General features: G+C 35.1%; 1 pseudogene; it reads left to right on the forward strand.

Moving 5' to 3' along the window:
* Window positions 1-3,753: 3,753 nt before the first annotated feature.
* Window positions 3,754-8,062, forward strand: LOC105086652 (exosome complex component RRP45-like; annotated as a pseudogene).
* The last annotated feature ends 3,433 nt before the right edge of the window (window positions 8,063-11,495 follow it).

Consider the following 11,495-nt stretch of genomic DNA (forward strand, 5'->3'; position numbering starts at 1 on the left):
TTATGTTTTACTGAATAGCCTCTTGGCCAAGTGTCTAGAATATGTTGGAAACATTTACAAATAAATATGGATAGATGTCTGTTTTCTGAACATGAAAAATATAGCTTTCAACCTAAAATAGCACTGATCATCACAACAATAATGGTAATACTACTTTTAATCTGTACAGCACCCTAGCAAGCATGCTAGCTATTTATGAGACAATTTCAAAAACAAAAAAGAGATGATAAGGTAAGTTCATAGGAGATGTCCACAAGAAAAGAAAAATTATATTTTGCATAATATCACATAAAATACAAATTTAAAGGCCCTAGAATATACTGCATGGTTTTTCAGACTGATATTTCTGATTTTCGTACCTCGTGGAAATGTTATGGGAATAATAGTATGCAATTTTGACATGTTTAAAATTTATAAGAGATATCAAGGAGTTGTGACATTCATTGCCTTTTTTATTAAAGCAGATAAGAATGGACTATAGGTTATGACATTTCCTTTCAATGAAACTTCTAAAAAATCACTCTTAAGTGTGCAGATAACCTTCAATATCATATCACACTGGTTCCTTGGAGAGAATAATTCTCCCTTCTTTTTTTCTGTACTTTTCTCACATAACACACTTGTCAAGATGTCTTAGGGGATACATGTTACAGAGTTATACCAATAGATATAGCTAGGCAGGTGTTCTTTGACTTTAGAAATAATAAAATCCAAACTAAAATAAGGATAAGTATCATAATCAAAACCATTCTGGTTTTGGTTTGTAATAGTTAATTTCTTTGAAGATATTCAAAAATTAACATAGAATCAGTGTCTATTTTACTGAAGGCTTGTATTTGGAACCAAGTTGATCAATTTATAAATCTTGATGAAGGAGATAAAATGAAAGGTGTACACAAAAGACAAGAGAGATATTTTGAATCACAAATAAGATCTTGTTATATTATCATTGGAGGTGGGAGTGAGAAAAACCAAGAAAATAAATTGTGTCATAAAATGAGCGATGAAGGATAAACATAGAGAAATAAAGAAACACGAAACTCCTGCGAAGGTAAGAATAAAATTTTGAAACACTATTAGTAATCACAACAACTAAGTCTGAGTGATATATTTGGGTCTAGAAATAAAGAAAAACCTAGCCAAACAAATGTTTTTTCCAATTATATCATAACACTCACAGCACCTAATTTGGCCAAGCCAAGAATAAAAATATGTTAATGACTCTAGATCCTGTCTATTAATTACAAGCATACATGTGAAATCATTGAAATTCTGTCTAAGGCAAATATTCTGCTTCCATTGTTTTGAATTAATACAAGGGAAAATAAGTGATAAATGTAAATATTTTATTTTTGCAAAGTAGAAAATATTCTATATCAAGGTACTGGAAGAGATATTACAGAAAAGAAAAATAGAGGGTTAGGAGAATTGCCTATTTGTTGTGACTAGAAATGCTAGTACACTCTTAAATAAAGGTAGCTACCTTCTGTAGCTACCAGGGAACATCCTTGGTCCTGATCATGAGAGGAAAGCATCCATTCTTTCTCCTTTAAGTAGGATGTTAGTGGTGGGCTTTTTGAAGATATTCTTTATCAGATTGACGACGTTTCTTTCTCCTACCTGAGCCTTAAACGTTTTATTAATGAAAAAGGGTTAGATTCTGTCAAAGGCTTTTCCCACATATATTGAAATGAGCATGTGGTTTTTATGTTTGACTCTATTAATATGATAAAATATGTTTGTTTTTTCACAGGTGAATCATCCAAAAAATTCTGCTTTTGTAGGATATTCCCACTTGGTCACATTTTATAATCCTTCTCATACATTACTTAATTTGGTTTGTTAGTATTTTGTTGAAAATTTGTGTATCCGTATTTATAGGGTATATTAGTCTATAGTTTTCCTTTGTCTGGTTTTGGTATCAGGTATAATTTAGTGGACAACCAATTAATTGGTCAGACTGTTTCCTTTATTTGATGCTTTACCTGAAGATAAATGCCATGGACCCTCCTGTGTTACGGAGGTTCAGTACTTTCTCTTGGAGAGACAATTTCCAGTTGATTCTGTGGGTTTGATTAACTGCTAGTGTCCTGAAATGGTTGATGTTAGTGGTCTTGTCCCTGTTACTGTTGTTTTAGAGGGCAAGTGAGTTTAACCGAGGTCCTTACCTGCCATTCTGCTAGTCAGTTTCCTACGTGCTCCTTTCTGTATGTTATACTTGCAGTTAGAATTCTCCGTTTATCATTGGATCTGCCTAAAAGTATTAAAATCCACACATATCTCTCCTATTTTCTGAAGTGCTACTGCCAATCTACTTCAGGCCTAGAGTCTACATCATCTCACATTAAAGGCACATACAAAATTGAAGTATAGTCAGTTTATATGGTAGTGTTAATTTCCAGCATACAGCATAGTGACTCAGTTTAATACATATATATATATATATTCCTTTTTATATTCTTTTTTCATTATAGGCTATTATAAGGTATTTGAAATGGCTCCCTGTGCTATACGGTAGGACCTTGCTGTTTATAGTGTTTCATATATAATAGTATTTGCAAATCTCGAACAATAAATTTAAAAGGTGCATATAAAATGAAAGTCAAAAAAAACACTATGAGTCAGAGTAACAAATAGAAGCTAAAGACTTTTCCTGCTTATTACATCTCTTTCTTACATTTCCCTTTGCTAACCTCCGTACCTTGAAGATCAGATTCAAGTCTTCATCCCTGTGAAATGTATTTCCCTCCTGCAATCAGAGTTAATCACCTCTGCATCATCGTTTTGCTCAAATATTTACTGTAATGCTTACACCATTGTACTGCATTTATTGACATCTATTCCTCCCTCCATATTCCCAATCTGCAATTAGAATATACAGTCTTTCAAGGAATGAGAAAATTCTATAGGATTATGATTTTTGCCCCAGTTTGGGAAAATTTCAGCCAATATTTCTTCAGATATTTCTCCATTATCCCCAGTATACGCACACTTATCCTCTCCTTCTGGGATTCTGATGACACAAATGTTAAATCTTTTATTATACTCCACCATGTCTCTGAGGATCTGTTAATTATTTTTTACCCTATTTTTTTGGTTAGTTTAGGTTGGATAATTTCCATTATGCTCTTCAAGTTCACTGATTTTTAACTCTGTCCTCTCCATTCTGCTGTTGAGCACATCCACTGAGTTATTTTAATTTCAGCTATCATAATTTTTAGTTCTAAAATGGCCATTTGGTTCATCTTTACATATTCTATTTCTCTGCTGAGGTTTCCTCTTTTTCCATTTGTTTCAAAAATATATGTAGTGATCATTTAAGCATTTTTATGAGTGCTTCAAAATTCTGGTCATATAATTCTAACATCTGCAGCATCTTGGAGTCTCTTGGTGTCTTTTTTCATTCAGTTTGAGATCTTCCTGGTTGATGGCACAATGAGTTATAGTCCAGTGAAATCTGAACATTTTCAGTATTATAAAACTCCAGATCTCATTTAAGTCTTGTGTTTCTTCAGGCTTCCTCTGGTACTGTCTGATGGGTAGAAGGTGGTAGGGTGCTACTTGTTACTGCCAGGTGGGGTGGAGTTCTGGGTACTCCACGCAGCCTTCTTTAACACCCAGAAATGAGAGAATCTTTATGACAGCTGGGCTGCAGTGTGAATTCAGACCCTCCCACTAGGCATCTGCTGATACACTCCTTGGCTGGGAGAGCATCTCCTCACTGCTCCCTGCTGGACTCCACTGGCACCAGGGATGGTAAGCTTTCTACTCCAAGCTGGGACGCAAGTTCTAGCTCCTCACTCAGTCTTCTCTGACACCACCCTGGCAGGTAAGTTGGGTCATCTTGCTACAGCCTGGCAAGGGTGGAATTCTAGGCTCACTACCTGGCCTTTGCTAGGGTGGAGTTCCAATTTGGTCTATGGTGTTTGACTGGGATAAAGTAGTTGTCATCCAAAAAAGTTTTCTGTTTTGCTAGGCTGTCTGTTTCCTGGTCTTTCGGCCACAGAGAACAGGCTTTTCTTGGGGATTTTTGTCGGCATCTGCTGGCAGTTCCAGGTCACCAGCTTCTTCGTGAACAGTCTGGGATACATGAAGTCACGGAAGAACCTAGGAAACACACTACCATCTTCCCTTGGGTCCCTTGACTTATCCTGCCCAGTTTTCAGGGTCATCTTAAGTTTGTTTTATATGTAATATCTAGGACTTTTAGTTTTCCTTGGTGGGAAGAATAGAGAAAATTTGGTCTACTGCATCTTCCTGGATAGGGAAGTTTTCTCAAGACCTGTCCATCAAAATTTTTGTAACATTTTACACAGGGACTCCCAGAAAATAAATATTTGCCAAATAATTGTTAAATGATTGACTTAAAGACAGAACTTTATACCTGTTACTTTGGAAATCCCTGGACTCAGTCTGACTCACTTTTGTTTCAAAAACACTTGAGGTTTCCTGAAAACAGAAGTCCAGATTAATGGAGGTATCACTGAATTTTAAAAACTTTTATATTTGCTGTCATAATATTTTATCCAAATAAAATATTTAATTTGAAAAAAGGCAGGTTTTTTTTGCTGTTGTTGTCTCCATCATTTGCATCCGAAAATCCCCTAAAACACTTTACTCCTTAAACTTGTTATTCTTTGTTGTGCTGATTTACAGCTTCTAAATAATTTAGAGAATGTAATTTGTAATTAAGAACATTCTCACTCACGTATGCAAATTCTAATGACTACTTGTTATGATCTTGCTATTTTTAATAGCATTAATACTGCTGGGCTGAAATTTCTTAAAGATCACACTAATTTTAATAGCTCAGTGTTCTTTTTATAATTGTCTGAATCATTAATTTCATTTGCCATTACATGGATGTTGGTTATTTTCTTTAATATTGTGATACATATAGAACAGGACAGAAACACCTTGGCACTTGAGATGAAATGAAAATTGTCATTTAGAAGCTTCTGTAGTCTTGAATTCCAAAAATGGAATTTATTTAAAAGAATTCTCCAATGGAGTTGCTTTGACAGGTAGGGCCTTGATTGTGGCATTATTTCATCCCTTAGCTCCTGTAACTAGTTTTAGACGAATTTAAACCTTTCAAATGCTATTCTTAGTGTTTCCATTGAACAAATCAATTAAACCAAGTTCAGTTCAGGTAACCTTGCTTTCAACAAAAATCATTGGCCAGAAAAAATCATGGGGTTACAGTGGTTATACTGAAAGTAAGGCAACAAAAAGAACAATTATATACATTTAGAGGAAATAAACATTGTTTCAGGAAGACATCTCCGCGGAGCATCATTAACAATGTAGTATAGAGTAAAAGAGCAAATGGAACCACAGCCGTTTTCACTCTATAAATAGAGAAAAAGAAGCACAAACACTAACACTACTCTTCTAATTATCTTAAAACAGTGGCATCATAATTATTTGAAAAAATAATAATTTATTAGAAAATGTAATGGACTTTACAGGGTGGGCTTATCTATCTATAGCCCACAGTAGCCCTTTGATTTTTGTCATCCCAGTTTATAGGAGTAAAAGTGAAACAGGAAAGTTAAAACAACTTTCCTTTGTCATAACGCTAATAGGTGTTTGGATCTAGGCCCTATGGTTTTAGTTCTCTCAAATTCCAGAGTTAGTGCTCCTTTCATTATTCATTCGTGTTTGTCACATCTCAAAATTCAGAATCCTTACTGTTGGTAATCACACTGCTTTTCTCAGATTCTGGGTCATGATCTCCTGTAAGTGATCATAGAGCACTAATCCCTCCCTTCACCAGCCAAAGGGCAGTTTCATCAAATCGAAGATGCCACCCACTGTAATGTGCAAAGTGCTTAATGTGCCCTCAAGAAAGATAATGCCCAGTCATTTAATTTATGGATACTGTCAATTGTGGGATGCAGTCAGATTTCATAAATATTAACAAGTAAAAATATGTCTTGGAGTCCATAAAAGATGATTGTTTCCTGTTTGGTGCCCTGCCTTCTCACAGCACTGTTCATTTATGCAGCCTTGTACCAAGGAGTAGAGAGAGGAAGAGGGAGGTGCCAAGAGATCCTTTACTTTGTCTGAGGATATTCTCCAACAGAAGCAGATATCCAAATTGTTATTTTGACATGACTGTCCCAAAGCTTGTAATAAAAATACAGGAAGTAGTGCTGACTTAAGACTTTAAGGCTTGTTTCCCTGAATCCTTCCTCTAGAGTTAGGTTTCGGTTACACCTCTGCCCCTTTTCATTGATTCCCATGTCTTTGGGGGTGTTAACACTCCTATTGACTTATATTAAAACATATAAGATATTACAATAAGATTTCCCATTTGAGTAGAATCCTATGAGTTCCTTCACCAAACCTGAATTCTCATTTGATAAGAATGCATCACTGAGAAATTTTCCTATTTGGAAAATCGGAGTCGTATAGAAAATAAAATAGCTGGTGTGAAAGTAGTGGACATTACAGCACTAATACAGAGAGTTTAGGAGAACGACCAGAAAGTTGGGAAAGAAGGTAGAAAGTTTGGCTTCGCAGAGTCTATAGCAAATCAAGTTATAAGGGAATATAAAATGGAAAAGGTTCCTATTGATACCCCCTATGTAGAGGAGAAAGCAGAAGAAATCATTTCAGAAGCTGACCCTCCTTCAGACGTTGTTTCTAAACCTATGCTGTAGACTCCTGGAACTGCCCAAATTGGAGAGGGAATAGAAAAGTCCTGGGTTGATCTTGAAGACTCTGAGGAAGAAGAGTAGGATGAAGGTGGCAGTGATGAACTTATCATTCTCGATAGTATAAAAATGGACACTGACGTAGAAGTCGCTAATATTGGAAGCCAAGAGGCCCCCATATTACTCTCAGACAGTGAAGAAGAAGAAATGTCCATTTTAGAACCAGGTACAAATCTGAAGACAGTAATTACATAGACCATCAGTGCAACACAAGAAATTATGTTACAAGAAGATAATTTTTTATGGTGCTTCCTTGATCTACCTGCAGCACACAGGTATGGTCCAGAGCTGGCCAAACAGAGCTGCCACAGGCACAGCTTCAGCATCGTTTTGGTGGCAAAATCCAGACTGAATTGTAAATATTTAATCACTGTCCAATCATACTGTTGATGGAACTAAATGCAGTGTTTTCTTTTTTTTTTTTTCTTTTTAGACCAGAGTAATCTTAATATGTTCAGTTATCATACAGTTAGCATGAATGATGCTTTTGGAGATGTGTAGTTAGGCAGAGATTAAGAAGACAAGATGTGAACCAAGATCCCTCTGAGTCCAGACCTCTCATTCTTAAATGTGATGCTACATTTTTTTCTTCAGGATATTTTGATGTCCAGATTTCCAATTCTGTTGAGTAGGAATTAATGAGTGTCCTAAGACTTTGGGAAGACAGAATGGCCAACACAAAGCAGTATAGGTTGGAACATAGCATTTTTGAGGCAAAGTCAAGCTACTTCCTTATTTAGATCTCCAAACCCATTTCAGACAGCTGCAGATGGAGATCTGACTTCCAACAGTGATAAGGAGAAGAAATGATATGATTGTCCAGTGTAGGCTGTGTGATATGCTTGCTAAAATGTTAAACAATGGTATAAAGATACTGGCTGGGATTCTCCCGTCTCCCTGGCTCTGGGCAAGGAAATATTGATGGGAGGGTTTCTCACTACTGACTCTTCTCAGACTCACCAGGCCTGGTGCCACTTTCCAAGTCTTGACCTTCTCTGAGAGCAACCCCTTCCTTTCTTCTTAATCCAGCCTAAGGCAAGGTAGTCCTGCTTTCCCTGAGTTAGTTATCTGCCAAGCTCTTCCTATGATTTTTTTTAGACTTTTTTTTTTTTTTTAAATAGGTGGGAGGTAATTAGATATTTTACTTATTTATTTATTTCTTCAATGGAGGTACTGGGAGCTGAACCCAGGACTTCATGCGGGCTAGGCATGTGCTCTACCACTTGAGTTATACCCTCCTCGCTTATGATATTGTTCTTGATTTTAGCTTTCTTTAGTTTCCCAAAAGACCATTAAGAAGAAGGTCCAAAAGCTGGGCAGTGCCTGTCTTTCTCTGAAATTGTAACAATCCTAATTCCCCAAGATCCAAAGTGGATAGACTTGTTTATTAAGAAAAGGCTCACAGGCAGGGAAGTATGGCAAATAAAAAAAGATACAGAATGCTCTTCTAATAATTACCTTTCTACCTTCTCACTAGTGAACTTTGGAGTTTCCAAAATTACCTTTGATTTCCATCTACATGCTCCACGCCCTAATTCCTTCAAAATGGAAGATACAAATAAAATCTCTCACCTGAATCTGATTAGGGATATGTAATTCAATTTCTCCTGAATCAGCAGTGATCAAAGGCCCTATCTCTTTGGAGATATTCAAATTCTTGGCTATCTTTGGGCTTATCCTCTACCTCAGAGGATTCAGAAGAAGATTCGTAGGTCCAAGGTGAATATTCTACCCACTATTCCAAGTTATTATTATAATCCCTTCATTCTGACTATGGCTTGTCTTCCCATTTTGCTCCTCGAGAGTAAAGGTCATTGACTTTCATCAATGATAAAAGACAGTCCCTGCCACATTCCTTGGCAGGCCTTAGCAAAACAGAATGCAGGATACATTTTCCTTTAAAGGTTCACCTAAAATAACGGACATTCCTTTCAATTGTTTTTGAACAAAGACTGTAGCAGTAGAGTCACCCCATTATCTACTTCCATCTATGATTCATATTCATGGAATTGCTAAAATTAAATATATGAGTTAATTATGAAGGACAATTAATTTCCAAATGATAAAATAAGGAGAAAACTCTAATTCAAGAGCAATATATTTTGTTTCTCTCTCCATTAATGAGATGTTCATTATGTTCACAGTAGTACTCAATGAAATTTTTTCAGGAAAGTTCTAGATAGAGTTATAATATGTGAAATTAAAAAATCATGTGAGGAGTGAGAGAAATGAATGAAGATGGTCAAAAGGCACAAACCTTCAGTTATAAAGCTAAATAACTCCTAGAGATGCAATGTATAGTATGGTGACTATTTAATAATACCATAGTGTATATTTGAAAGTCTCTAAGTGAGTAGATGTTAAAAGTTCTCATCACAAGAAAAAAAAAATAACACGTGGTGATGAATGTTAATTAGAATTATTGTGGTGACCATTTGCAATACATACAAAAATCATTATTTTGTACTCCTGAAACTAATGTAATGTTTTATGTCAATTAAAAAGCATCACATTATTATTATGTGATATAGAATATTATTAATTAATGGCATTATATCCAGATCTTAGTCTGAATGCATCCTTCATGAGAGTGGTGTGGAAAACCTCTTAAAATATGCAAAATGTGGAAATTACACTATAGATATACCTAATGACATGTATCTGTACACTACCTTGAAATTCTAAATTTCTTGTAGAATAGAGTAAGTGGTTCTGTATGTTAAGCCTGAGGACAAAGGGTTGTCAAATATTGGTGGCTTTCAAGAAAAGTTTTAAAAAGACTTTCATAGAACTTAAAATTATGGGATTGTAGCTACTGAAATGACAGCACAATTATTTTAGGGGCTGTTTCTTTCCAGGAATGTCTTGAAAAAATAAATTATGATGAAATATTAACCTATTTAGGTCACAATTGTTTTTGAACAAAAACAATTTCTTTTGGCAAAAATAAACTAACACCTTAATGTACCAGATCTCTTAAAAGGGCAACAATTGATGTTGTCTTTGATGAAGCTAGTCTTCCATTCCCCTCAGTTTAATAAATTTTAAACCAGCTTCTTCCTGACTTCAGTCTGTGATCTCCCTCTTCTTATAGGATTTACTTTAGAAAATTTATAATTGTAAATTTTTTTTCTCTGACCTTTTGAGATATTTTCAAGTCCTTCATGTCAGTTTTACAACAGAAGAATATTTTCTTGAGAATCAGGAGACCATCCTTTGAAATTTAATCATCAAAGAAGGAAGGTAGCCTCTGTATCTCTGATTCTGTGGGTTGGGGGGAGGTCTAACTTAGGTGTACACCTCACCCCAAGTTGTAAAACTACCTTCGGTCGTGAATATATGGGAAAGGGAAAATCCATTTATCTTCCGGGTATAGTCAATTAACAACAAATACGGTCTACAATTCCTCCCTCTACACCAGTTCTTAAAAGACTCTACCACCTTTTGTTTCAGTAGAGTTGAGTTCAGACTGAATTCTGACCTCTATCACAATGGCATTGAATGAAGTCTTCCTTGCTTGCTTAATTAAATTTATCTGGTACAATTTTTCCTTTGACATCCTTAAATTAGTTCTGATTTTGCCAAAGGTCCATGAAATGAATTTGACATGTGGTGGTACATCATAGCATGGTCACTGCCCTAAAAAAAAAAAAAAATTAACTCAAGATAGTTTATAGATCTAAATATGAAATGCAAACTATAAAATTCCTAGAAGAAAATAAAGGAGAAAGTCTTCATAAACTTGAGTTTGGTGATAGCTTTTTTTTAGACAAAACACCAAAAACAGAATTCATTAAAAAAAAAAAAACATACATAAGTTTTTATAATATCATAGGGTAAGAAATATGTTCAGCTGAAATAATTGAAAAAAATAAAGATGTAAGATTTTCAAGTTACATCTTGAAATGAATCAGTTTTATACACCCAGAGATTAGGCAGAGAAGATAAATTCTCACAAAAATAGTAGGAAAACTATTCCAAGTTTCCATATTTAATTCATTATGTTTATTTTGAAGATTTTTGTCATTTATTTCTGCTGCTCTGAAAGTAATAAATTCAAAAATTGACTAACATTTTGCTATGTAACACCCTCATCTGTTAAAATTTCAGGAATTGACCCAAATGTTTGTATAGTAGAATTAGATGAATACAGCCATTTTACTATGTTCATATTCTTAATGTCATCTCACATTTTAAAACATCACATCCTATATCAACTCTCATTTTTCTAGACTGTTTCATTTAATAGTTCTATATCCTTGCCCACTGAACCATTTTTACTGTCATGTGCCCTTCTCAAATATTATGACTATGTCAGACTTTAACTGTTTTCTGATATCACTGGATATTGGAGTATTACCAACAATTAAGATTCTTTGTCTGTAGATACCAGAATCCTTAAAAACACAAAAACAATTTGTTATAAGCATACTAGTTGTCTAAAGACGATGAAAGTAAAATTAAAATTGCACATGGCTTCAGGAATAAATAGAGACAAAAACTAAAAAGCCTGTATATCCCACTCTCCAGTCTTACCTCTCTGCTACTCTCTTCCTCACTCTTTTTCTATTCCTCTCTCTCTCTTTCTCTCTGGACCACTTTCCTCTGCACCCCAATCTACAGGTCAGAATCATACCACCACATATCTCTACGACCCGTCTAGACTTGGTTAAGTCCTTGTTCCTATAGCACTGATACCTCCCATTTCATCCATAATTATTAGTTTTCCTGCAGTCTCACTGAGGACCTTTGAATTGCTCAATACATAAGATG

The sequence above is a fragment of the Camelus dromedarius genome, chromosome 13 (assembly GCF_036321535.1).
Source record: "Camelus dromedarius isolate mCamDro1 chromosome 13, mCamDro1.pat, whole genome shotgun sequence".
Taxonomy (NCBI): domain Eukaryota; kingdom Metazoa; phylum Chordata; class Mammalia; order Artiodactyla; family Camelidae; genus Camelus; species Camelus dromedarius.